Source organism: Pseudophryne corroboree, chromosome 6 (assembly GCF_028390025.1).
Source record: "Pseudophryne corroboree isolate aPseCor3 chromosome 6, aPseCor3.hap2, whole genome shotgun sequence".
Classification (NCBI taxonomy): Eukaryota; Metazoa; Chordata; class Amphibia; order Anura; family Myobatrachidae; genus Pseudophryne; species Pseudophryne corroboree.
In genome coordinates, this window is record NC_086449.1 from 329,464,418 (window position 1) to 329,490,429 (window position 26,012).

Here is a 26,012-nt window from a genome sequence, read left to right on the forward strand (position 1 = left end):
TTTAATGGCATGTATTGTTAAATAAAATTTGTAACCCCCTTTTCTACCTACTTTGGTATGAGCATTGCCATTTTTTTCTTTTTTGGGGTTAAACGGAAAAATACGCAATTTAAACACAAAAGTTGTATCGGTCACCTGAAGTTCAAAGATACCTTGATAGGAGTCTTCTAACACTTCAAACTGTGAGTCGGGGTACGCAACATTGAACTATCATCTATTACTCTGGGAGAAGTAAAAGATACCTTTATGAGTGTATTACCCACCTCTAGAGTGTGAGTGTTGGGTACGCATCAGTTTACACCGTGTGTGGGGTGGTGAAACTCTGGACTCATTTAATTCCCCTATGAAAAAATTGCCATACACTTAAGGTGTTTGACACATGTGATTTGTTATATATTGGTTTTTCTCTATTTCTTTATGACTCATGCCGGGAGACTATACTAGAAATTTCCAGCTGTCATCCTCACATGAAAACTGAAAGATACCTTGATAGGAGTCACACAGTTCTCCAAATTGTGAGTTGGGGTACGCGATCTTGGATTATCTTTGAAGGAGAGAAAGATACCTTTATATGTTTACAGCCCACTTATAGAGTGTGAGTTTTGGGGTACGCATCTTTCTGCCTGCTCCAGGGAATGATTTAAATTTATCCGTGAATTTGAGTAATACCCTATTTCTGACACATCGGCCGCCATATGAACAAATGAAAGCCGCCTTTATAAAAGAAACCTTGATGTATTTTACATTTCCACTTTCAGTGTGAGTGGGGTACGCTCTGAATCCAGCTCAAATCACTCAAAGTCATTATATATATATCAATAGGACTTGACATTACGTACTACATATTGTTTGTTTTTTGTATTTTATCTCTTTTTATGATATCTACACCTGTGAATCCTACGGTTGTTAACTTGAATGGGAGATACACCTGAGAGGAAAGGATCCGTCACTCAGCCTAAAAGGGACGTTATGGTGATATCCTGTTTTAGCGCTTGTGGTGTATGACAGTGTTTCAAATTGCTGGTTTTCTATTTCTTGATTTAAATGTGGTGACATTTATTTTCGAAATCTGTGACACCTGAGCAGCTGAGCGCCAGTTAGGACCATCCCGACACCTTTTTTCCATATTAGCACTTTTTCACCAGTGGGAAGGGTCCAGATCGGCAGCTACTATTCCCTTTTGCATTTCAAGTGCCATCATGTTTTCCTATAGAGATCAAAGACTCTCTCTGTTTGAGAAAACTTTCGGTGATGATAATATAGAAACCGAACTAATAGATGATGACATATACGGTATAATGAGCAAATTGGAAACCACCCTCATAAAAGAATGTAAATTATGGTGGGAGGTGACGACTTTAGAACGTTACTTATCCCACGAAATAATCCCTCGGGGCCTAAAAATACAAAAAATCTCCACCTTTGAAACGGCCAGAGAGGGTTTCAAAAAGGAATGGGAAAACACGATAGATACTTGTTCATTTTCACTAATGAGACTTATTATAGAAGAGAGAAAAAGAGAGTTAAGTAAATTAGATGAAGACATAGCCATATTTAAGTCGCTAGCCTCCCCCTATAGTAACTCAGAAGACTACAAGACCCTTGATAAGGAAATAGAAAGTAAATTAAGGAGAACTCAGAGGCAACTAATGGAAAGGAAATTAAAAAAATATAACAGAGATAAATTAGATAAAAACAACTCCATGGACCTTGAAAGTGAGGCCCATGTGAAGGTGAGATCTCCTGTAAGATTTAAGAACAGAAAATACGGTCCACAGAATGTGCCCACAAGAAAACCATCAATACAGGAAAATAATTATTCTAGAGATAGAAGAGACGGAGGACCTAGATACAGGTCAAAACCCGCTCTGGTCTATAGACCTAGATATCGACCAGAAAAAAGGTGGGAGACTGAGGAGACCCAACACAGAGACTATACACCGGAATGGAGGAATAGATCATCCAACACCACCAATGCCACGAGGTTTAAAACAAGGGCAAGGAATACGAGTCATCAGTATAGACAACAGACTCCGACACGGTCTGATATACCACCTCGACAAAACAGATCGAGTAGGTATTCATGGAATGTGGATGATACCCCTGATATTAACCATTTCTCTCCTCTAGAAAACTTGGAAGATTCTCCCTGTTTTTTAGACAAGAGAACTCAACGAACACACTTCAGATAACTGCTCAGTACCGGCCAAGGGGTAAAAGGGGGGGTAAACCTAGGTCTAGAAAACGTAAAAGTAATAAAAGACAGGAAAAAAGAAAGAATAAAAAAAACCCTGTTATAGATCCCATTACTAATGAGGTACGAATACCAGAGGTTGACACACAGAATACTGAACCCAATGATTTAAAAAAGGTGAAAATTTTTAATTTAAGTTCACATATTCTAAATGCAAGCGAAATTTCTGTACTTGAAAAGGGCCTGAAATATGCCCCAAGTAATTACATCAACCCATTTGACCTTTTTGTGGATGTTCAGAAATATATGAGGAAGTTAACTGTAAAAAAATTCTTTGCCAGCCACGAAAACTGTAGTGAACCAATAAATCCTCCACCACTTACTCCTTATAAACCTAAGTCCATCTTCTTCCCAAAACATGTCCAAGGACCGTTTTTGGAATCATTTTCCAAATTAGTCCTAAGTGATATGACAAAACTGCAAGAACGCCCAAAAAGAACCCAAAATCTAACAGCAAAAGAAAGGAAGGCTTTAGGCGAATTAAAAAAGCCAGGGTCCTTTATAATCAAACCAGCTGATAAGGGGGGAGGTATTGTTCTACTGGACACCATAAAATATGAGAATGAAGTTTTCAGACAACTCAATGACTCATCTGTATATAAGAAACTCAGGAATAACCCCACTGAACAGGTGAAAACTAAATTAAAACTTATGATTGAGAAATATGAGAAAACAGGAACTTTAAGCAACAAAGAATCCAATTTCATTCTAGTAGAGAATCCAACCACCCCCGTATTGTACATCCTCCCAAAGGTCCACAAAAGTCTGGTGGACCCACCGGGGAGGCCTATAATTTCGGGGGTGGATTCTCTCACTGCAAACCTATCGCAGGTGATAGATTATGTTCTCCAGCCCCTGGTGCTATCTAACAAATCCCACCTGAAGGACACCAAAGACTTTCTAGGAACTTTGGCCACCATCAAATGGGAGGAAGGTAGTTTTCTGGTGACGGCTGACGTCACCTCCCTCTACACCATTATAAAACATGAATTTGGTATAGAGGCAGTAAAGCACTTCCTCGATGCTTCAGATCTCTCCGAGGACATCAGAGAGTTTATTGTAGAGGGGGTCCAGTTCATCCTTGAGAATAATTTTTTTCTTTTTAAGGACCAATACTATCTTCAGAAGACTGGCACGGCAATGGGCACCAGGTTCGCCCCGAGTTACGCCAACCTTTTTCTGGGATTGTGGGAGGCCAAAACCATATGGTCCTCCAACGTACTCGGGTCGAGCCTGGTGTCCTATGTCCGATACATTGACGACGTTTTTTTCGTTTGGCGGGGCAATATTGACACTCTCAATGCTTTCTGTAATCATCTTAATTCCAATGATAAGAACATAAATTTAACCTTTCAAATTGATCAAGCCACAGTTAACTTTCTAGATATAACAGTTTACATCAAGGATGGTATAATCAACACCAAAACTTTCTCAAAACCGACAGACTCTGGGACGTACATCTCTACGAATAGTTGCCATCACGAAAGTTGGCTTAACTCTATCCCAGTCGGTCAACTTAAAAGACTTAAAAGAAACTGTAGCGAAAATACCATGTTTCAACAACAGGCATCCACATTATCACGAAAGTTTGAGGCCTGTGGGTATAAAAATGATAAGATTAATAAAGTCCTGGAAGATGTGAATGGAATAGATCGTAAGGACCTACTCAGCACCAACAACGTGAGGAAAGCCAAAGATAAAAAATACGAATGGGCTTTCATTACAGACTTCACTTCACAGCACAGATCAATTGAGAAGATTATAAAAAAACACTGGAATCTCGTTAAGAATGATCCGATCATTGGCCCCCTGGTACCTGATAGACCGGTCCATATTTATCGTAGGGCTCCAAACCTCAAATCCAAACTAGTCTCAAGCATGTTATATACTCAATTGCCTTCATCTAAAGTAAGATCCAAGGGCTTCTTTAGATGCGGCAACTGTATGGGCTGTCGAAGTATTAAAAGTAGGGGATGCAATAAAATCGAGAAAGTAACTATCAATGCGAAAACAGTGGAAATAAGAGATTTCATCACGTGTGACACAAGCAATGTGATCTACGCTGTCACATGCAAATGTAATTTGACCTATATCGGACGAACATCTCGACCATTGAAAAACCAGATTGGGAGAGCACGTCCGAAATATTAAAAAAGGTCTTGAAACGCACTCTCTATCAGCCCATTTTAAGCAAAAACACGGCTGCCGTATCTCTGAGGTCTCCGAGTTTTACGGATTAAGACATATAAAGGGGAATATACGCACTAGCAATACAGCAACTTTGTTAGCAAAAACAGAATGAGTCTTATTTTTAACTATAATACACTAGACCCTATGGGTCTCAATAGCGACTTTGAGATCAAATGGTTCATGTAGTTTTGTCCCTCTTTTTTTCTTGTTGCATCTCCCAGCTTAATGTTTAATAAACATAAAATATATTAATTATAGACCCCATTTAGGGGTCATCTATGATACTTTCAGCTGCAGAAGGCTTTATACTATATAACAAACACTAGACACTTGCAAAATAGGTATAATATCCTTTATTTACTAATAAATAGGAACTTTGTCACTTTATATTATGCACTTTTCACTTTAAATAATTAATTTCACAGAGTTTGTTTTATCAAAACTGAATCACAAAGAGGGGACACAACATACCCCAGGTAGAGAGTATAAACTATATTATATAATAATGGTTTGACACTTGTATTAAATATATGTAATGCAGTTAACCCCGAGAAGGGGAATTTGCCATATGTTTAAAATATAACGGCACTAATGACACTTTATAATTATATCAAACAATGCACTATTGTCTCTCTCTTGATTAACAATATTATTTATATATGTTTGGAATCACGGGAAGATGTATTTTTATATAGTTGTATCCTGATTGCAATCTTGTCTTCTAGAACTTAATCCATCTAACATACCATGACGTCACTTAAGGAATCTATCCTGATTTTTAACATTTGTTTAAATCGCGGAATAGTACGTCATTAAAGTCCCGGACGTTTGATCCTAAATGGACTCCATTTCCCAAGATGCATGAAGGCTGAACTACAAAAATACCACTTCCGGGGACGGCCTGGCCGTATCAACAGGCTAAACTACATCTCCCAAGATACATGTATACTGCTTCCTGTCCAGCGGGGTTATGAACGACGAGCAGCCGGATATGTAATAACAAACTACATTTCCCATGAACATTTCTGTGCCGCAACGTCACTTCCGCCGGAAGTTAGAAAACGCAAGCTCTTTATTTGTTTTTTCATTGTTTCTTTCAGGTTTGATCCGAAAGCTTCCGATTTTGCTCATGGATTAATACTATGTATTTGTAAGAATGAATTAGTTGATTTTTATTGCATAAAAATGGCAAAGAAAAAAATGTTTATAAAAATCTCTCTAATTATGATGTCACTTCCTGCTCGCTTCCTATTGGCGCTCTGTCCTTTAAATATCTGGCTACAAACACACTCCAATACATCTTGATAAAGGCCCAGGTGTGGGCTGAAACGCGTCGATTACCAGGAGTGTGAGTAGCCATTTTATCCGGATTTTAATACTGTATTTTGCTTCCCCATTTTTTTAATATTTTTTTTAATATTTTTTCCGTTTTTGTAAGAGTCCACCTTCTCTCTTTGCCATTTTTATTCATTTGTATTCATCTATTTTGCACACCACTATGCATGGTATTCCATGCGTATATTTTAATGGCATGTATTGTTAAATAAAATTTGTAACCCCCTTTTCTACCTACTTTGGTATGAGCATTGCCATTTTTTTCTTTTTTGGGGTTAAACGGAAAAATACGCAATTTAAACACAAAAGTTGTATCGGTCACCTGAAGTTCAAAGATACCTTGATAGGAGTCTTCTAACACTTCAAACTGTGAGTCGGGGTACGCAACATTGAACTATCATCTATTACTCTGGGAGAAGTAAAAGATACCTTTATGAGTGTATTACCCACCTCTAGAGTGTGAGTGTTGGGTACGCATCAGTTTACACCGTGTGTGGGGTGGTGAAACTCTGGACTCATTTAATTCCCCTATGAAAAAATTGCCATACACTTAAGGTGTTTGACACATGTGATTTGTTATATATTGGTTTTTCTCTATTTCTTTATGACTCATGCCGGGAGACTATACTAGAAATTTCCAGCTGTCATCCTCACATGAAAACTGAAAGATACCTTGATAGGAGTCACACAGTTCTCCAAATTGTGAGTTGGGGTACGCGATCTTGGATTATCTTTGAAGGAGAGAAAGATACCTTTATATGTTTACAGCCCACTTATAGAGTGTGAGTTTTGGGGTACGCATCTTTCTGCCTGCTCCAGGGAATGATTTAAATTTATCCGTGAATTTGAGTAATACCCTATTTCTGACACATCGGCCGCCATATGAACAAATGAAAGCCGCCTTTATAAAAGAAACCTTGATGTATTTTACATTTCCACTTTCAGTGTGAGTGGGGTACGCTCTGAATCCAGCTCAAATCACTCAAAGTCATTATATATATATCAATAGGACTTGACATTACGTACTACATATTGTTTGTTTTTTGTATTTTATCTCTTTTTATGATATCTACACCTGTGAATCCTACGGTTGTTAACTTGAATGGGAGATACACCTGAGAGGAAAGGATCCGTCACTCAGCCTAAAAGGGACGTTATGGTGATATCCTGTTTTAGCGCTTGTGGTGTATGACAGTGTTTCAAATTGCTGGTTTTCTATTTCTTGATTTAAATGTGGTGACATTTATTTTCGAAATCTGTGACACCTGAGCAGCTGAGCGCCAGTTAGGACCATCCCGACACCTTTTTTCCATATTAGCACTTTTTCACCAGTGGGAAGGGTCCAGATCGGCAGCTACTATTCCCTTTTGCATTTCAAGTGCCATCATGTTTTCCTATAGAGATCAAAGACTCTCTCTGTTTGAGAAAACTTTCGGTGATGATAATATAGAAACCGAACTAATAGATGATGACATATACGGTATAATGAGCAAATTGGAAACCACCCTCATAAAAGAATGTAAATTATGGTGGGAGGTGACGACTTTAGAACGTTACTTATCCCACGAAATAATCCCTCGGGGCCTAAAAATACAAAAAATCTCCACCTTTGAAACGGCCAGAGAGGGTTTCAAAAAGGAATGGGAAAACACGATAGATACTTGTTCATTTTCACTAATGAGACTTATTATAGAAGAGAGAAAAAGAGAGTTAAGTAAATTAGATGAAGACATAGCCATATTTAAGTCGCTAGCCTCCCCCTATAGTAACTCAGAAGACTACAAGACCCTTGATAAGGAAATAGAAAGTAAATTAAGGAGAACTCAGAGGCAACTAATGGAAAGGAAATTAAAAAAATATAACAGAGATAAATTAGATAAAAACAACTCCATGGACCTTGAAAGTGAGGCCCATGTGAAGGTGAGATCTCCTGTAAGATTTAAGAACAGAAAATACGGTCCACAGAATGTGCCCACAAGAAAACCATCAATACAGGAAAATAATTATTCTAGAGATAGAAGAGACGGAGGACCTAGATACAGGTCAAAACCCGCTCTGGTCTATAGACCTAGATATCGACCAGAAAAAAGGTGGGAGACTGAGGAGACCCAACACAGAGACTATACACCGGAATGGAGGAATAGATCATCCAACACCACCAATGCCACGAGGTTTAAAACAAGGGCAAGGAATACGAGTCATCAGTATAGACAACAGACTCCGACACGGTCTGATATACCACCTCGACAAAACAGATCGAGTAGGTATTCATGGAATGTGGATGATACCCCTGATATTAACCATTTCTCTCCTCTAGAAAACTTGGAAGATTCTCCCTGTTTTTTAGACAAGAGAACTCAACGAACACACTTCAGATAACTGCTCAGTACCGGCCAAGGGGTAAAAGGGGGGGTAAACCTAGGTCTAGAAAACGTAAAAGTAATAAAAGACAGGAAAAAAGAAAGAATAAAAAAAACCCTGTTATAGATCCCATTACTAATGAGGTACGAATACCAGAGGTTGACACACAGAATACTGAACCCAATGATTTAAAAAAGGTGAAAATTTTTAATTTAAGTTCACATATTCTAAATGCAAGCGAAATTTCTGTACTTGAAAAGGGCCTGAAATATGCCCCAAGTAATTACATCAACCCATTTGACCTTTTTGTGGATGTTCAGAAATATATGAGGAAGTTAACTGTAAAAAAATTCTTTGCCAGCCACGAAAACTGTAGTGAACCAATAAATCCTCCACCACTTACTCCTTATAAACCTAAGTCCATCTTCTTCCCAAAACATGTCCAAGGACCGTTTTTGGAATCATTTTCCAAATTAGTCCTAAGTGATATGACAAAACTGCAAGAACGCCCAAAAAGAACCCAAAATCTAACAGCAAAAGAAAGGAAGGCTTTAGGCGAATTAAAAAAGCCAGGGTCCTTTATAATCAAACCAGCTGATAAGGGGGGAGGTATTGTTCTACTGGACACCATAAAATATGAGAATGAAGTTTTCAGACAACTCAATGACTCATCTGTATATAAGAAACTCAGGAATAACCCCACTGAACAGGTGAAAACTAAATTAAAACTTATGATTGAGAAATATGAGAAAACAGGAACTTTAAGCAACAAAGAATCCAATTTCATTCTAGTAGAGAATCCAACCACCCCCGTATTGTACATCCTCCCAAAGGTCCACAAAAGTCTGGTGGACCCACCGGGGAGGCCTATAATTTCGGGGGTGGATTCTCTCACTGCAAACCTATCGCAGGTGATAGATTATGTTCTCCAGCCCCTGGTGCTATCTAACAAATCCCACCTGAAGGACACCAAAGACTTTCTAGGAACTTTGGCCACCATCAAATGGGAGGAAGGTAGTTTTCTGGTGACGGCTGACGTCACCTCCCTCTACACCATTATAAAACATGAATTTGGTATAGAGGCAGTAAAGCACTTCCTCGATGCTTCAGATCTCTCCGAGGACATCAGAGAGTTTATTGTAGAGGGGGTCCAGTTCATCCTTGAGAATAATTTTTTTCTTTTTAAGGACCAATACTATCTTCAGAAGACTGGCACGGCAATGGGCACCAGGTTCGCCCCGAGTTACGCCAACCTTTTTCTGGGATTGTGGGAGGCCAAAACCATATGGTCCTCCAACGTACTCGGGTCGAGCCTGGTGTCCTATGTCCGATACATTGACGACGTTTTTTTCGTTTGGCGGGGCAATATTGACACTCTCAATGCTTTCTGTAATCATCTTAATTCCAATGATAAGAACATAAATTTAACCTTTCAAATTGATCAAGCCACAGTTAACTTTCTAGATATAACAGTTTACATCAAGGATGGTATAATCAACACCAAAACTTTCTCAAAACCGACAGACTCTGGGACGTACATCTCTACGAATAGTTGCCATCACGAAAGTTGGCTTAACTCTATCCCAGTCGGTCAACTTAAAAGACTTAAAAGAAACTGTAGCGAAAATACCATGTTTCAACAACAGGCATCCACATTATCACGAAAGTTTGAGGCCTGTGGGTATAAAAATGATAAGATTAATAAAGTCCTGGAAGATGTGAATGGAATAGATCGTAAGGACCTACTCAGCACCAACAACGTGAGGAAAGCCAAAGATAAAAAATACGAATGGGCTTTCATTACAGACTTCACTTCACAGCACAGATCAATTGAGAAGATTATAAAAAAAACACTGGAATCTCGTTAAGAATGATCCGATCATTGGCCCCCTGGTACCTGATAGACCGGTCCATATTTATCGTAGGGCTCCAAACCTCAAATCCAAACTAGTCTCAAGCATGTTATATACTCAATTGCCTTCATCTAAAGTAAGATCCAAGGGCTTCTTTAGATGCGGCAACTGTATGGGCTGTCGAAGTATTAAAAGTAGGGGATGCAATAAAATCGAGAAAGTAACTATCAATGCGAAAACAGTGGAAATAAGAGATTTCATCACGTGTGACACAAGCAATGTGATCTACGCTGTCACATGCAAATGTAATTTGACCTATATCGGACGAACATCTCGACCATTGAAAACCAGATTGGGAGAGCACGTCCGAAATATTAAAAAAGGTCTTGAAACGCACTCTCTATCAGCCCATTTTAAGCAAAAACACGGCTGCCGTATCTCTGAGGTCTCCGAGTTTTACGGATTAAGACATATAAAGGGGAATATACGCACTAGCAATACAGCAACTTTGTTAGCAAAAACAGAAATGAGTCTTATTTTTAACTATAATACACTAGACCCTATGGGTCTCAATAGCGACTTTGAGATCAAATGGTTCATGTAGTTTTGTCCCTCTTTTTTTCTTGTTGCATCTCCCAGCTTAATGTTTAATAAACATAAAATATATTAATTATAGACCCCATTTAGGGTCATCTATGATACTTTCAGCTGCAGAAGGCTTTATACTATATAACAAACACTAGACACTTGCAAAATAGGTATAATATCCTTTATTTACTAATAAATAGGAACTTTGTCACTTTATATTATGCACTTTTCACTTTAAATAATTAATTTCACAGAGTTTGTTTTATCAAACTGAAATCACAAAGAGGGGACACAACATACCCCAGGTAGAGAGTATAAACTATATTATATAATAATGGTTTGACACTTGTATTAAATATATGTAATGCAGTTAACCCCGAGAAGGGGAATTTGCCATATGTTTAAAATATAACGGCACTAATGACACTTTATAATTATATCAAACAATGCACTATTGTCTCTCTCTTGATTAACAATATTATTTATATATGTTTGGAATCACGGGAAGATGTATTTTTATATAGTTGTATCCTGATTGCAATCTTGTCTTCTAGAACTTAATCCATCTAACATACCATGACGTCACTTAAGGAATCTATCCTGATTTTTAACATTTGTTTAAATCGCGGAATAGTACGTCATTAAAGTCCCGGACGTTTGATCCTAAATGGACTCCATTTCCCAAGATGCATGAAGGCTGAACTACAAAAATACCACTTCCGGGGACGGCCTGGCCGTATCAACAGGCTAAACTACATCTCCCAAGATACATGTATACTGCTTCCTGTCCAGCGGGGTTATGAACGACGAGCAGCCGGATATGTAATAACAAACTACATTTCCCATGAACATTTCTGTGCCGCAACGTCACTTCCGCCGGAAGTTAGAAAACGCAAGCTCTTTATTTGTTTTTTCATTGTTTCTTTCAGGTTTGATCCGAAAGCTTCCGATTTTGCTCATGGATTAATACTATGTATTTGTAAGAATGAATTAGTTGATTTTTATTGCATAAAAATGGCAAAGAAAAAAATGTTTATAAAAATCTCTCTAATTATGATGTCACTTCCTGCTCGCTTCCTATTGGCGCTCTGTCCTTTAAATATCTGGCTACAAACACACTCCAATACATCTTGATAAAGGCCCAGGTGTGGGCTGAAACGCGTCGATTACCAGGAGTGTGAGTAGCCATTTTATCCGGATTTTAATACTGTATTTTGCTTCCCCATTTTTTTAATATTTTTTTTAATATTTTTTCCGTTTTTGTAAGAGTCCACCTTCTCTCTTTGCCATTTTTATTCATTTGTATTCATCTATTTTGCACACCACTATGCATGGTATTCCATGCGTATATTTTAATGGCATGTATTGTTAAATAAAATTTGTAACCCCCTTTTCTACCTACTTTGGTATGAGCATTGCCATTTTTTTCTTTTTTGGGGTTAAACGGAAAAATACGCAATTTAAACACAAAAGTTGTATCGGTCACCTGAAGTTCAAAGATACCTTGATAGGAGTCTTCTAACACTTCAAACTGTGAGTCGGGGTACGCAACATTGAACTATCATCTATTACTCTGGGAGAAGTAAAAGATACCTTTATGAGTGTATTACCCACCTCTAGAGTGTGAGTGTTGGGTACGCATCAGTTTACACCGTGTGTGGGGTGGTGAAACTCTGGACTCATTTAATTCCCCTATGAAAAAATTGCCATACACTTAAGGTGTTTGACACATGTGATTTGTTATATATTGGTTTTTCTCTATTTCTTTATGACTCATGCCGGGAGACTATACTAGAAATTTCCAGCTGTCATCCTCACATGAAAACTGAAAGATACCTTGATAGGAGTCACACAGTTCTCCAAATTGTGAGTTGGGGTACGCGATCTTGGATTATCTTTGAAGGAGAGAAAGATACCTTTATATGTTTACAGCCCACTTATAGAGTGTGAGTTTTGGGGTACGCATCTTTCTGCCTGCTCCAGGGAATGATTTAAATTTATCCGTGAATTTGAGTAATACCCTATTTCTGACACATCGGCCGCCATATGAACAAATGAAAGCCGCCTTTATAAAAGAAACCTTGATGTATTTTACATTTCCACTTTCAGTGTGAGTGGGGTACGCTCTGAATCCAGCTCAAATCACTCAAAGTCATTATATATATATCAATAGGACTTGACATTACGTACTACATATTGTTTGTTTTTTGTATTTTATCTCTTTTTATGATATCTACACCTGTGAATCCTACGGTTGTTAACTTGAATGGGAGATACACCTGAGAGGAAAGGATCCGTCACTCAGCCTAAAAGGGACGTTATGGTGATATCCTGTTTTAGCGCTTGTGGTGTATGACAGTGTTTCAAATTGCTGGTTTTCTATTTCTTGATTTAAATGTGGTGACATTTATTTTCGAAATCTGTGACACCTGAGCAGCTGAGCGCCAGTTAGGACCATCCCGACACCTTTTTTCCATATTAGCACTTTTTCACCAGTGGGAAGGGTCCAGATCGGCAGCTACTATTCCCTTTTGCATTTCAAGTGCCATCATGTTTTCCTATAGAGATCAAAGACTCTCTCTGTTTGAGAAAACTTTCGGTGATGATAATATAGAAACCGAACTAATAGATGATGACATATACGGTATAATGAGCAAATTGGAAACCACCCTCATAAAAGAATGTAAATTATGGTGGGAGGTGACGACTTTAGAACGTTACTTATCCCACGAAATAATCCCTCGGGGCCTAAAAATACAAAAAATCTCCACCTTTGAAACGGCCAGAGAGGGTTTCAAAAAGGAATGGGAAAACACGATAGATACTTGTTCATTTTCACTAATGAGACTTATTATAGAAGAGAGAAAAAGAGAGTTAAGTAAATTAGATGAAGACATAGCCATATTTAAGTCGCTAGCCTCCCCCTATAGTAACTCAGAAGACTACAAGACCCTTGATAAGGAAATAGAAAGTAAATTAAGGAGAACTCAGAGGCAACTAATGGAAAGGAAATTAAAAAAATATAACAGAGATAAATTAGATAAAAACAACTCCATGGACCTTGAAAGTGAGGCCCATGTGAAGGTGAGATCTCCTGTAAGATTTAAGAACAGAAAATACGGTCCACAGAATGTGCCCACAAGAAAACCATCAATACAGGAAAATAATTATTCTAGAGATAGAAGAGACGGAGGACCTAGATACAGGTCAAAACCCGCTCTGGTCTATAGACCTAGATATCGACCAGAAAAAAGGTGGGAGACTGAGGAGACCCAACACAGAGACTATACACCGGAATGGAGGAATAGATCATCCAACACCACCAATGCCACGAGGTTTAAAACAAGGGCAAGGAATACGAGTCATCAGTATAGACAACAGACTCCGACACGGTCTGATATACCACCTCGACAAAACAGATCGAGTAGGTATTCATGGAATGTGGATGATACCCCTGATATTAACCATTTCTCTCCTCTAGAAAACTTGGAAGATTCTCCCTGTTTTTTAGACAAGAGAACTCAACGAACACACTTCAGATAACTGCTCAGTACCGGCCAAGGGGTAAAAGGGGGGGTAAACCTAGGTCTAGAAAACGTAAAAGTAATAAAAGACAGGAAAAAAGAAAGAATAAAAAAAACCCTGTTATAGATCCCATTACTAATGAGGTACGAATACCAGAGGTTGACACACAGAATACTGAACCCAATGATTTAAAAAAGGTGAAAATTTTTAATTTAAGTTCACATATTCTAAATGCAAGCGAAATTTCTGTACTTGAAAAGGGCCTGAAATATGCCCCAAGTAATTACATCAACCCATTTGACCTCTTTGTGGATGTTCAGAAATATATGAGGAAGTTAACTGTAAAAAAATTCTTTGCCAGCCACGAAAACTGTAGTGAACCAATAAATCCTCCACCACTTACTCCTTATAAACCTAAGTCCATCTTCTTCCCAAAACATGTCCAAGGACCGTTTTTGGAATCATTTTCCAAATTAGTCCTAAGTGATATGACAAAACTGCAAGAACGCCCAAAAAGAACCCAAAATCTAACAGCAAAAGAAAGGAAGGCTTTAGGCGAATTAAAAAAGCCAGGGTCCTTTATAATCAAACCAGCTGATAAGGGGGGAGGTATTGTTCTACTGGACACCATAAAATATGAGAATGAAGTTTTCAGACAACTCAATGACTCATCTGTATATAAGAAACTCAGGAATAACCCCACTGAACAGGTGAAAACTAAATTAAAACTTATGATTGAGAAATATGAGAAAACAGGAACTTTAAGCAACAAAGAATCCAATTTCATTCTAGTAGAGAATCCAACCACCCCCGTATTGTACATCCTCCCAAAGGTCCACAAAAGTCTGGTGGACCCACCGGGGAGGCCTATAATTTCGGGGGTGGATTCTCTCACTGCAAACCTATCGCAGGTGATAGATTATGTTCTCCAGCCCCTGGTGCTATCTAACAAATCCCACCTGAAGGACACCAAAGACTTTCTAGGAACTTTGGCCACCATCAAATGGGAGGAAGGTAGTTTTCTGGTGACGGCTGACGTCACCTCCCTCTACACCATTATAAAACATGAATTTGGTATAGAGGCAGTAAAGCACTTCCTCGATGCTTCAGATCTCTCCGAGGACATCAGAGAGTTTATTGTAGAGGGGGTCCAGTTCATCCTTGAGAATAATTTTTTTCTTTTTAAGGACCAATACTATCTTCAGAAGACTGGCACGGCAATGGGCACCAGGTTCGCCCCGAGTTACGCCAACCTTTTTCTGGGATTGTGGGAGGCCAAACCCATATGGTCCTCCAACGTACTCGGGTCGAGCCTGGTGTCCTATGTCCGATACATTGACGACGTTTTTTTCGTTTGGCGGGGCAATATTGACACTCTCAATGCTTTCTGTAATCATCTTAATTCCAATGATAAGAACATAAATTTAACCTTTCAAATTGATCAAGCCACAGTTAACTTTCTAGATATAACAGTTTACATCAAGGATGGTATAATCAACACCAAAACTTTCTCAAAACCGACAGACTCTGGGACGTACATCTCTACGAATAGTTGCCATCACGAAAGTTGGCTTAACTCTATCCCAGTCGGTCAACTTAAAAGACTTAAAAGAAACTGTAGCGAAAATACCATGTTTCAACAACAGGCATCCACATTATCACGAAAGTTTGAGGCCTGTGGGTATAAAAATGATAAGATTAATAAAGTCCTGGAAGATGTGAATGGAATAGATCGTAAGGACCTACTCAGCACCAACAACGTGAGGAAAGCCAAAGATAAAAAATACGAATGGGCTTTCATTACAGACTTCACTTCACAGCACAGATCAATTGAGAAGATTATAAAAAAACACTGGAATCTCGTTAAGAATGATCCGATCATTGGCCCCCTGGTACCTGATAGACCGGTCCATATTTATCGTAGGGCTCCAAACCTCAAATCCAAACTAGTCTCAAGCATGTTATATACTCAATTGCCTTCATCTAAAGTAAGATCCAAGGGCTTCTTTAGATGCGGCAACTGTATGGGCTGTCGAAGTATTAAAAGTAGGGGATGCAATAAAATCGAGAAAGTAACTATCAATGCGAAAACAGTGGAAATAAGAGATTTCATCACGTGTGACACAAGCAATGTGATCTACGCTGTCACATGCAAATGTAATTTGACCTATATCGGACGAACATCTCGACCATTGAAAACCAGATTGGGAGAGCACGTCCGAAATATTAAAAAAGGTCTTGAAACGCACTCTCTATCAGCCCATTTTAAGCAAAAACACGGCTGCCGTATCTCTGAGGTCTCCGAGTTTTACGGATTAAGACATATAAAGGGGAATATACGCACTAGCAATACAGCAACTTTGTTAGCAAAAACAGAAATGAGTCTTATTTTTAACTATAATACACTAGACCCTATGGGTCTCAATAGCGACTTTGAGATCAAATGGTTCATGTAGTTTTGTCCCTCTTTTTTTCTTGTTGCATCTCCCAGCTTAATGTTTAATAAACATAAAATATATTAATTATAGACCCCATTTAGGGTCATCTATGATACTTTCAGCTGCAGAAGGCTTTATACTATATAACAAACACTAGACACTTGCAAAATAGGTATAATATCCTTTATTTACTAATAAATAGGAACTTTGTCACTTTATATTATGCACTTTTCACTTTAAATAATTAATTTCACAGAGTTTGTTTTATCAAACTGAAATCACAAAGAGGGGACACAACATACCCCAGGTAGAGAGTATAAACTATATTATATAATAATGGTTTGACACTTGTATTAAATATATGTAATGCAGTTAACCCCGAGAAGGGGAATTTGCCATATGTTTAAAATATAACGGCACTAATGACACTTTATAATTATATCAAACAATGCACTATTGTCTCTCTCTTGATTAACAATATTATTTATATATGTTTGGAATCACGGGAAGATGTATTTTTATATAGTTGTATCCTGATTGCAATCTTGTCTTCTAGAACTTAATCCATCTAACATACCATGACGTCACTTAAGGAATCTATCCTGATTTTTAACATTTGTTTAAATCGCGGAATAGTACGTCATTAAAGTCCCGGACGTTTGATCCTAAATGGACTCCATTTCCCAAGATGCATGAAGGCTGAACTACAAAAATACCACTTCCGGGGACGGCCTGGCCGTATCAACAGGCTAAACTACATCTCCCAAGATACATGTATACTGCTTCCTGTCCAGCGGGGTTATGAACGACGAGCAGCCGGATATGTAATAACAAACTACATTTCCCATGAACATTTCTGTGCCGCAACGTCACTTCCGCCGGAAGTTAGAAAACGCAAGCTCTTTATTTGTTTTTTCATTGTTTCTTTCAGGTTTGATCCGAAAGCTTCCGATTTTGCTCATGGATTAATACTATGTATTTGTAAGAATGAATTAGTTGATTTTTATTGCATAAAAATGGCAAAGAAAAAAATGTTTATAAAAATCTCTCTAATTATGATGTCACTTCCTGCTCGCTTCCTATTGGCGCTCTGTCCTTTAAATATCTGGCTACAAACACACTCCAATACATCTTGATAAAGGCCCAGGTGTGGGCTGAAACGCGTCGATTACCAGGAGTGTGAGTAGCCATTTTATCCGGATTTTAATACTGTATTTTGCTTCCCCATTTTTTTTATATTTTTTTTAATATTTTTTCCGTTTTTGTAAGAGTCCACCTTCTCTCTTTGCCATTTTTATTCATTTGTATTCATCTATTTTGCACACCACTATGCATGGTATTCCATGCGTATATTTTAATGGCATGTATTGTTAAATAAAATTTGTAACCCCCTTTTCTACCTACTTTGGTATGAGCATTGCCATTTTTTTCTTTTTTGGGGTTAAACGGAAAAATACGCAATTTAAACACAAAAGTTGTATCGGTCACCTGAAGTTCAAAGATACCTTGATAGGAGTCTTCTAACACTTCAAACTGTGAGTCGGGGTACGCAACATTGAACTATCATCTATTACTCTGGGAGAAGTAAAAGATACCTTTATGAGTGTATTACCCACCTCTAGAGTGTGAGTGTTGGGTACGCATCAGTTTACACCGTGTGTGGGGTGGTGAAACTCTGGACTCATTTAATTCCCCTATGAAAAAATTGCCATACACTTAAGGTGTTTGACACATGTGATTTGTTATATATTGGTTTTTCTCTATTTCTTTATGACTCATGCCGGGAGACTATACTAGAAATTTCCAGCTGTCATCCTCACATGAAAACTGAAAGATACCTTGATAGGAGTCACACAGTTCTCCAAATTGTGAGTTGGGGTACGCGATCTTGGATTATCTTTGAAGGAGAGAAAGATACCTTTATATGTTTACAGCCCACTTATAGAGTGTGAGTTTTGGGGTACGCATCTTTCTGCCTGCTCCAGGGAATGATTTAAATTTATCCGTGAATTTGAGTAATACCCTATTTCTGACACATCGGCCGCCATATGAACAAATGAAAGCCGCCTTTATAAAAGAAACCTTGATGTATTTTACATTTCCACTTTCAGTGTGAGTGGGGTACGCTCTGAATCCAGCTCAAATCACTCAAAGTCATTATATATATATCAATAGGACTAGACATTACGTACTACATATTGTTTGTTTTTTGTATTTTATCTCTTTTTATGATATCTACACCTGTGAATCCTACGGTTGTTAACTTGAATGGGAGATACACCTGAGAGGAAAGGATCCGTCACTCAGCCTAAAAGGGACGTTATGGTGATATCCTGTTTTAGCGCTTGTGGTGTATGACAGTGTTTCAAATTGCTGGTTTTCCAGTGCGATTTAAGGAACTGTAACACCACGTTAAGGTCCCACGGTGCCACTGGGGGCACAAAAGGAGGTTGGATGTGCAGCACTTCTTTTACAAAAGTCTGGACTTCTGGGAGAGAAGCCAATTTCTTCTGAAAGAATATAGATAAGGCCGAAATCTGCACCTTAATGGAGCCTAACTTTAGACCCATATCCACTCCTGTCCGTAGAAAATGGATAAAACAACCCAGCTGAAAATCTTCCGTAGGAGCATTCTTGGTTTCACACACGGTGATAGTGCTTCGCCGTTACCTCCTTCCTAGCTTTTAATAGAGTAGGGATGAATTCCCCCGGAATACCTTTCCTAGCTAGGATCTGGCGTTCAACCGCCATGCCATCAAACATAACCGCGGTAAGTCTTGGAACACACACGGCCCCTGTTGTAACAGGTCCTCTCTGAGAGGAAGCGGCCAAGGATCTTCTGTGATCATTTCCTGAAGATCTGGATACCAGGCCCTTCGAGGCCAATCTGGGGCAATGAGTATTGTCTGCACTCTTGTTCGTCTTATGATTCTCAATATTTTTGAGATGAGTGGAAGTGAAGGGAACACATAGACCGACTGAAACAGCCACGGTGTCACTAGGGCGTCCACTGCCACTGCCTGAGGGTCCCTCGACCTGGAACAATACGTCCGAAGCTTCCTGTTGAGTCGTGACACCATCATGTCTATTTGAGGGAGTCCCCAACAACTTGTTACCTCTGCAAAGACTTCTTGATGAAGTCCCCACTCCCCTGGATGAAGATCGTGTCTGCTGAGGAAGTCTGCTTCCCAGTTGTCTACTCCCGGAATGAAAACTGCTGACAGAGCGCTTACATGATTTTCCGCCCAGCGAAGAATCCTGGTGGTTTCCGCCATTGCTGCTCTGCTCCTTGTCCCACCCTGGCGGTTTACATGCGCCACGGCTGTGATGTTGTCTGACTGGATCAGAACGGGTAGGTTGCGAAGAAGATTCTCTGCCTGCTTCAGGCCATTGTATATGGCCCTTAATTCCAGCACATTGATGTGTAGACAAGCCTCCTGGCTTGACCATATTCCCTGAAAATTTTTTCCCTGGGTGACCGCTCCCCAACCTCGGAGGCTCGCGTCCGTGGCCACGAGAACCCAATCTTGAATTCCGAACCTGTGACCCTCTAGAAGGTGAGCATTCTGGAGCCACCACAGGAGAGAGACCCTGGCCCTGGGGGACAGGCGTATCCTCCAATGCATCTGGAGATGGGACCCTGACCACTTGTCCAGAAGGTCCCACTGAAAAGTTCTTGCATGGAACCTGCCGAACGGAATGGCTCCGTAGGCCGCCACCATCTTTCCCAATACTCGAGTGCATTGATGAACTGACACTCTTTTTGGTTTCAGCAGGTCCTGGACCATGTTCTTGAGTTCCTGGGCCTTTTCCATTGGGAGAAAAACCCTCTGTTTTTCCGTGTCCAGAGTCATGCCCAAAAACGACAGCCGAGTTGTCGGAACCAACTGCGCCTTTGGCAGATTTAAAATCCAGCCGTGTTGTTGTAGTACTCTCAGGGAGAGAGACACACTTTTTAGTAAATGTTCTCTTGATCTTGCTTTTATCAGGAGATCGTCCAAGTATGGGATAATTGTGACCCCCTGCTTGCGCAGGAGCACCATCATTTCCGGCATTACCTTGGTGAAAATTCTCGGGCCGTGGAAAGACCAAACGGCAACGTCTGAAACTGGTAATGACAATCCTGTACAGCGAATCTCAGGTACGCCTGATGAGGAGGTTATATGGGGACATGAAGGTATGCATCCTTTATGTCTAGTGACAGCATAAAATCCCCCCCTTTCAGACTGGAGATCACTGCCCGGAGAGATTCCATCTTGAATTTTGAACCTCTTCAAATATAGGTTTAGGGATTTTAGATTCAGAATTGGTCTGACTGAGACATCCGGCTTCGGGACCACAAATAGGGTTGAATAAAACCCCTTCCCCTGTTGCAATAGGGGAACCTTGATAATCACTTGCTGTTGACACAGCTTTTGTATGGCAGCTGAAACTATTGCTCTCTCTGGGGGAGAAGCTGGCAAGGCCGATTTTAAAAATCAGTGAGGAGGCACATCTTCGAACTCCAGTTTGTAGCCTTGGGATACAATTTTGACCACCCAAGGATCCAAGTCTGACTGAACCCAGACCCGGCTGAAGAGTTGAAGACGTGCCCCTACCGATGCGGACTCCTGCAGCGGAACCCCAGCGTCATGTGGTGGATTTGGTAGAGGCCGGGGAGGACTTTTGCTCCTGGGAACTAGCCGTAGCTGGTGTTCCTTTCCCTCTACCTCTGGCGAGGAAGGATGAGCCACGCCCCTTTCTGAACTTATGAGACCGAAAGGACTGCATCTGATATTGAGGTGTTTTCTTTTGCTGTGGGGGAACGTAAGGCAAAAAAGAAGACTTACCCGCGGTAGCTGTGGAAACCAGGTCCGCGAGGCCCTCCCCAAATAAAACTTCACCCTTGTAAGGTAAAGCCTCCATATGTCTCTTTGAGTCAGCATCACCAGTCCATTGACGGGTACATAGGGACCTTCTAGCAGAAATTGCCATGGCATTGGCTCTTGAACCCAAAAGACCAATATCTCTCGCAGCCTCCCTCATATATAACGCTGCGTCCTTGATGGGACCTAAGGTCAATATAATACTATCTTTATCTCGGGTGTCCATGTCAGATGACAAGTTATCTGCCCAAGCTGCAATTGCGCTACCCACCCATGCTACTGCCGGTCTGAGCAGGGCTCCCGTAGTCACATAAATTGCTTTTAAGGTAGTTTCTTGCCTGCGATCCGCAGGATCCTTTAGGGTCGCCATGTCCGGGGACGGTAGGGCCAGCTTCTTGGACAAGCGCGTCAAGGCCTTGTCGACCGTGGGTGAGGATTCCCACCGTAACCTGTCCTTTGAGGGGAAAGGATACGCCATAAAAATTCTCTTGGGAACCTGCAGTCTCTTGTCTGGAGTTTCCCAAGCTTTTTCAAATAAAGCGTTCAGCTCATGAGATGGGGGAAACGTTACCTCAGGTTTCTTTTCCTTAAACATGCAGACCCTTGTGTCAGGGACAGAGGGGTCCTCTGTGATATGTAATACATCTTTTATCGCAATAATCATGCATTGAATACTCTTGGCCACCCTTGGGTGTATCCGTGCATCATCATAGTCGACACTGGCGTCGGAATCCGTGTCGGTATCAGTGTCTGCTATCTGGGTAAAGGGACGTTTATGGGACCCTGAAGGGTCTTGTGACACCGTAAGAGCCATGGATTGACTCCCTGCCTGGTCTTTGAACTCTGCCCTGTCCAATCTCTTATGTAAAAAAGCCACACTAGCAATCAAAACATTCCACATGTCCAAACAATCCGCCGTCGGCTGTGCCGACGGAGACACTACTACCATCTGCTCTGCTTCCTCCCTAGATGAGCCTTCTGCTTCAGACATGTCGACACACGCGTACTGAGACCCCCACACACACTGGGATATATGGATATGGGGACAGACCCACAATAAGGCCCTTTGGAGAGACAGAGAGAGAGTATGCCAGCACACACCCAGCGCCACTTCATTCTGAAACAAAGTCCCAGACCTGTAAGCGCTTTTTATAACAAATTTAGCACCAAATCAATGTGCCCCCCCCTCGTAACAAGCAAGAAAGCCCCCTGTTACTTGTACAGCAGGGGAAGAGTCCGGGAGCAGCTTCTCTGCAGCAAGCTGTGGAGAAAATGGCGCTGGTTAGTGCTGAGGGATAAAGCTCCGCCCCCTCAATGGCGGGCTTCGGTCCCGCTATTTGTTTATACTGGCGGGGTTTTTATATATACTGCCTCCGCAGTGTCTATATATCTGTGCCAGTCTAATATGAGGCCATAATAGCTGCTCAGGCTCAGGCTCAGGTCCCCCCCCCCCCCCCCCCTGCACCCTTGCTGTGCCTTGTGTGTGTGTGTGTGTGGGAGCAATGGCGCGCAGCGCGACCGCTATGCGGTACCTCATGAAGATCTGAAGTCTTCTGCCGCCTTTGAAGCCTTCTTGTTTCCTATACTTACCCGGCTTCTATCTTCCGGCGCTGTGAGGAGGATGGCGGCGCGGCTCCGGGACGAACAGCAAGGACGACACCTGTGTTCCGACCCTCTGGAGCTAATGGTGTCCAGTAGCCTAAGAAACAGAGCCCATCAGTCCAGGAAAGTGGGTCTGCTTCTCTCTCCTCAGTCCCCCGAAGCAGGGAGCCTGTTGCCAGCAGTGCTCCCTGAAAATAAAAAAAACCTAACAGAAGTCTTTTCTAGAGAAACTCAGTAGAGCTCCCCTAGTGTGAAACCAGTCTCCTCTGGGCACAGGATCTAACTGAGGTCTGGAGGAGGGGCATAGAGGGAGGAGCCAGCTCACGCCCATTAAAAGGTCTTAAAGTGCCCATGTCTCCTGCGGAGCCTGTCTATACCCCATGGTCCTTACGGAGTCCCCAGCATCCTCTAGGACGTAAGAGAAAGTATTTACAAGAAAAAGTTCAGTCGACCGTACTTTTAATTTAATCTAACAGGTACAATACTTAGAATATATAAAACAATTTAAAATGACATACAGTGTATAATGTAAAAGCAGTATGACAATGACAATGTCCTAGTACGCAGTATCGGATAACCTGCGATAACATGAGCCAGCTGCGTGACCCATGGGGAAACGGATGCCTTCACCGCCCTCTCCCTGACGCCAAATGCACTGCACCTGTGCAGTATGGTTCCAGTCTATGCACAAAGTATTGAACATTGGTACTTTGCGCTAAGCAAGTCAGATCCTTTGGGATCTGACTTAGGCCCCTTGTTGCTTGCTTTGCAACCCAGTCTTTCATTGTCTTCTCTTTAAGAACCATGTCTAATGGGGATCAGTATGATACCCCAGCTGTCGGGATCCCGGCGGTCAGGAGACTGACTCTGAAATACCCACACCCGGGATACCGGCGGCGAGCGCAGCGTGTCCCCTCGCAGGCTCGCTACGCTTCAGGCCTGGTGGTGACCTTCAGTCGGCGCAAGGTCATATACCCCCACGGGTGGTGGCATGGACCACCACCCAAGTGGGTATTTCACCGGGTGTCGGGATTCCGGCGCCAGTATCCTGACAGCTGGTAAATTGACTGCCTCCCGTCTAATGTATGTACTGGATTTGTCAACCTTGAAATAAATAATTAAAGAAATGTACGTGACTAGACAGATCTGCATATTAGTCACATCAGCCTTCTAGCACCTTAACATATAGGGGGTAATTCAGAGTTGATCGCAGTGTGGTAGATATAACATGTGCAGAGAGAGTTAGATTTGGGTGGGTTATTTTGTTCCGGTGCAGGGTAAATACTGGCTGCTTGATTTCAGTTTGAACACACCCCACCCAAATCTAACTCTCTGCAAATGTTATATCTGCCCCCCCCCTCCTGCAGTGCACATGGTTTTGCCCAACTGCTAACAAATTTACTGCTGTGATTAACTCTGAATTAGGGAGGTCATTCCGAGTTGATCGTAGCTGTGCTAAATTTAGCACAGCTACGATCATGTCCCCAGACATGCAGGGGGATGCCCGCCCCGCATGTCTGTCCAGCCCATCCCCCGCACAAGTACAAAAGCACACAGCGGCGATGCTTTTGTACTTGTTGAGTAACTCCTGGCCAGCACAGCTCCTGCGGCTGACCGGGAGTTGCTCGTCGCTGTCACTGGTCGCAGCGGCTGCTTGTAACATCACGCAGCCGCTGCGGCCTGCCCCCCCCCCCCGCACGTTCCAGCCACACCTGCGTTGGCCAGACCGTGCCCCCAAAATGGCGGGCAAACGCTGCCATGCTGCCCCCTCCTGCCCAGCGACCACCTCTGCCTGTCAATCAGGCAGAGGCGATCGCTAGGGAACAACGGCCTTCGGCCGTCCAGCATGCGCAGGCGCACTGCGGCGCTGGCGCAGTTCCGACCCGAATGCTGCGCTGCGAACAACTGCAGCGAGCGATCAGGTCGGAATGACCCCCTAGGCCCATAGACTCTCCAACCCTCATCCCCCAATGGTGCATTACAATTGGAACTGTTTCATAACATTAGGTATTTAGCAACAGTCTATTAGCCTCTTTAGTCTCACATCAACAAAAATATAATAATTTTTACAGAACAACATTATCATAACAAATATAACAAATATATGAATATCACAATATAGATGGGAATTTTATCATTCTGGGAATACGGATGATGAAGACAATGCAATGTTAATATATTACTAATATGGCAAAGGTTGTTGTATATTAATATTCTCAATGATTTGTAATGTGCCACAATGCTCTGTAGCACTAGGCAGCGGGGAAAACACAGCATACATAAAACTGAGACATACAGTACAAGGTACGCAAAACACACGCAGACATATGATCAAAGGATATTGCTTACTTTACATAAACATTTTATACATACAGTGACATGAAACTGAGCAATATTGTGTGTGTGATAAAAATCAACAAACGTGACTTTTTATGCACTATTTATTTTTCCTACACGTTTTACATTGTATATCGTGTAAGTAGAATAAAACTCAACAAACACTAAATTTTTAGGCTAACACTGACACTTACCTTAAGTTATAGGTGTACATACCAGTGGATATTTTCTCTTGCACCTCAGTCTGCCCACCTACTGTAAATCTCAAAACCCATTGAAAAGTTATGAAAGCTTGGATTCGCTTCTATGGTTACATACAGCAACAAGGCTTGTGCTGCTCCCTTTTTTTGATTAACCAGTTCAGATTGTGAAACCAGGCAACTGTCACTAGCTATAGACACGCTCCCGTACACCAGTGACATGTGGTGAGGTCAATTGCTGGGGAGGCACTGATTGCCACAATGTACAATGCAAGCTATTACAGCTAACAGTGGCCATATGATTTCTTCTTTATATATATAAAACACAGCAAAATGGGAAAAGAAGCTCTGTCCCACCCCACATAATAAGTGCACACTGTACACCACTATGTAACTTCTGCAGCACCGTGTCTGTTAGCGTATGGGTCATTAGGTCTACCCCACTTAGGTCGACATGCATTAGG

General features: G+C 41.2%; 1 protein-coding gene across 1 annotated transcript in view; it reads right to left on the reverse strand.

The window, feature by feature from the left end:
• The window catches only part of LOC134932184 (uncharacterized), a 234,945-nt gene extending 209,311 nt beyond the window's left edge, over window positions 1-25,634 (reverse strand). Inside the window, exon 1 of the mRNA XM_063926365.1 lies at window positions 25,543-25,634. The gene's annotated coding sequence lies outside the window, so the exon portion shown is untranslated. The remainder of the gene's footprint in view (window positions 1-25,542) is intronic.
• Between the last annotated feature and the right edge of the window lie 378 nt (window positions 25,635-26,012).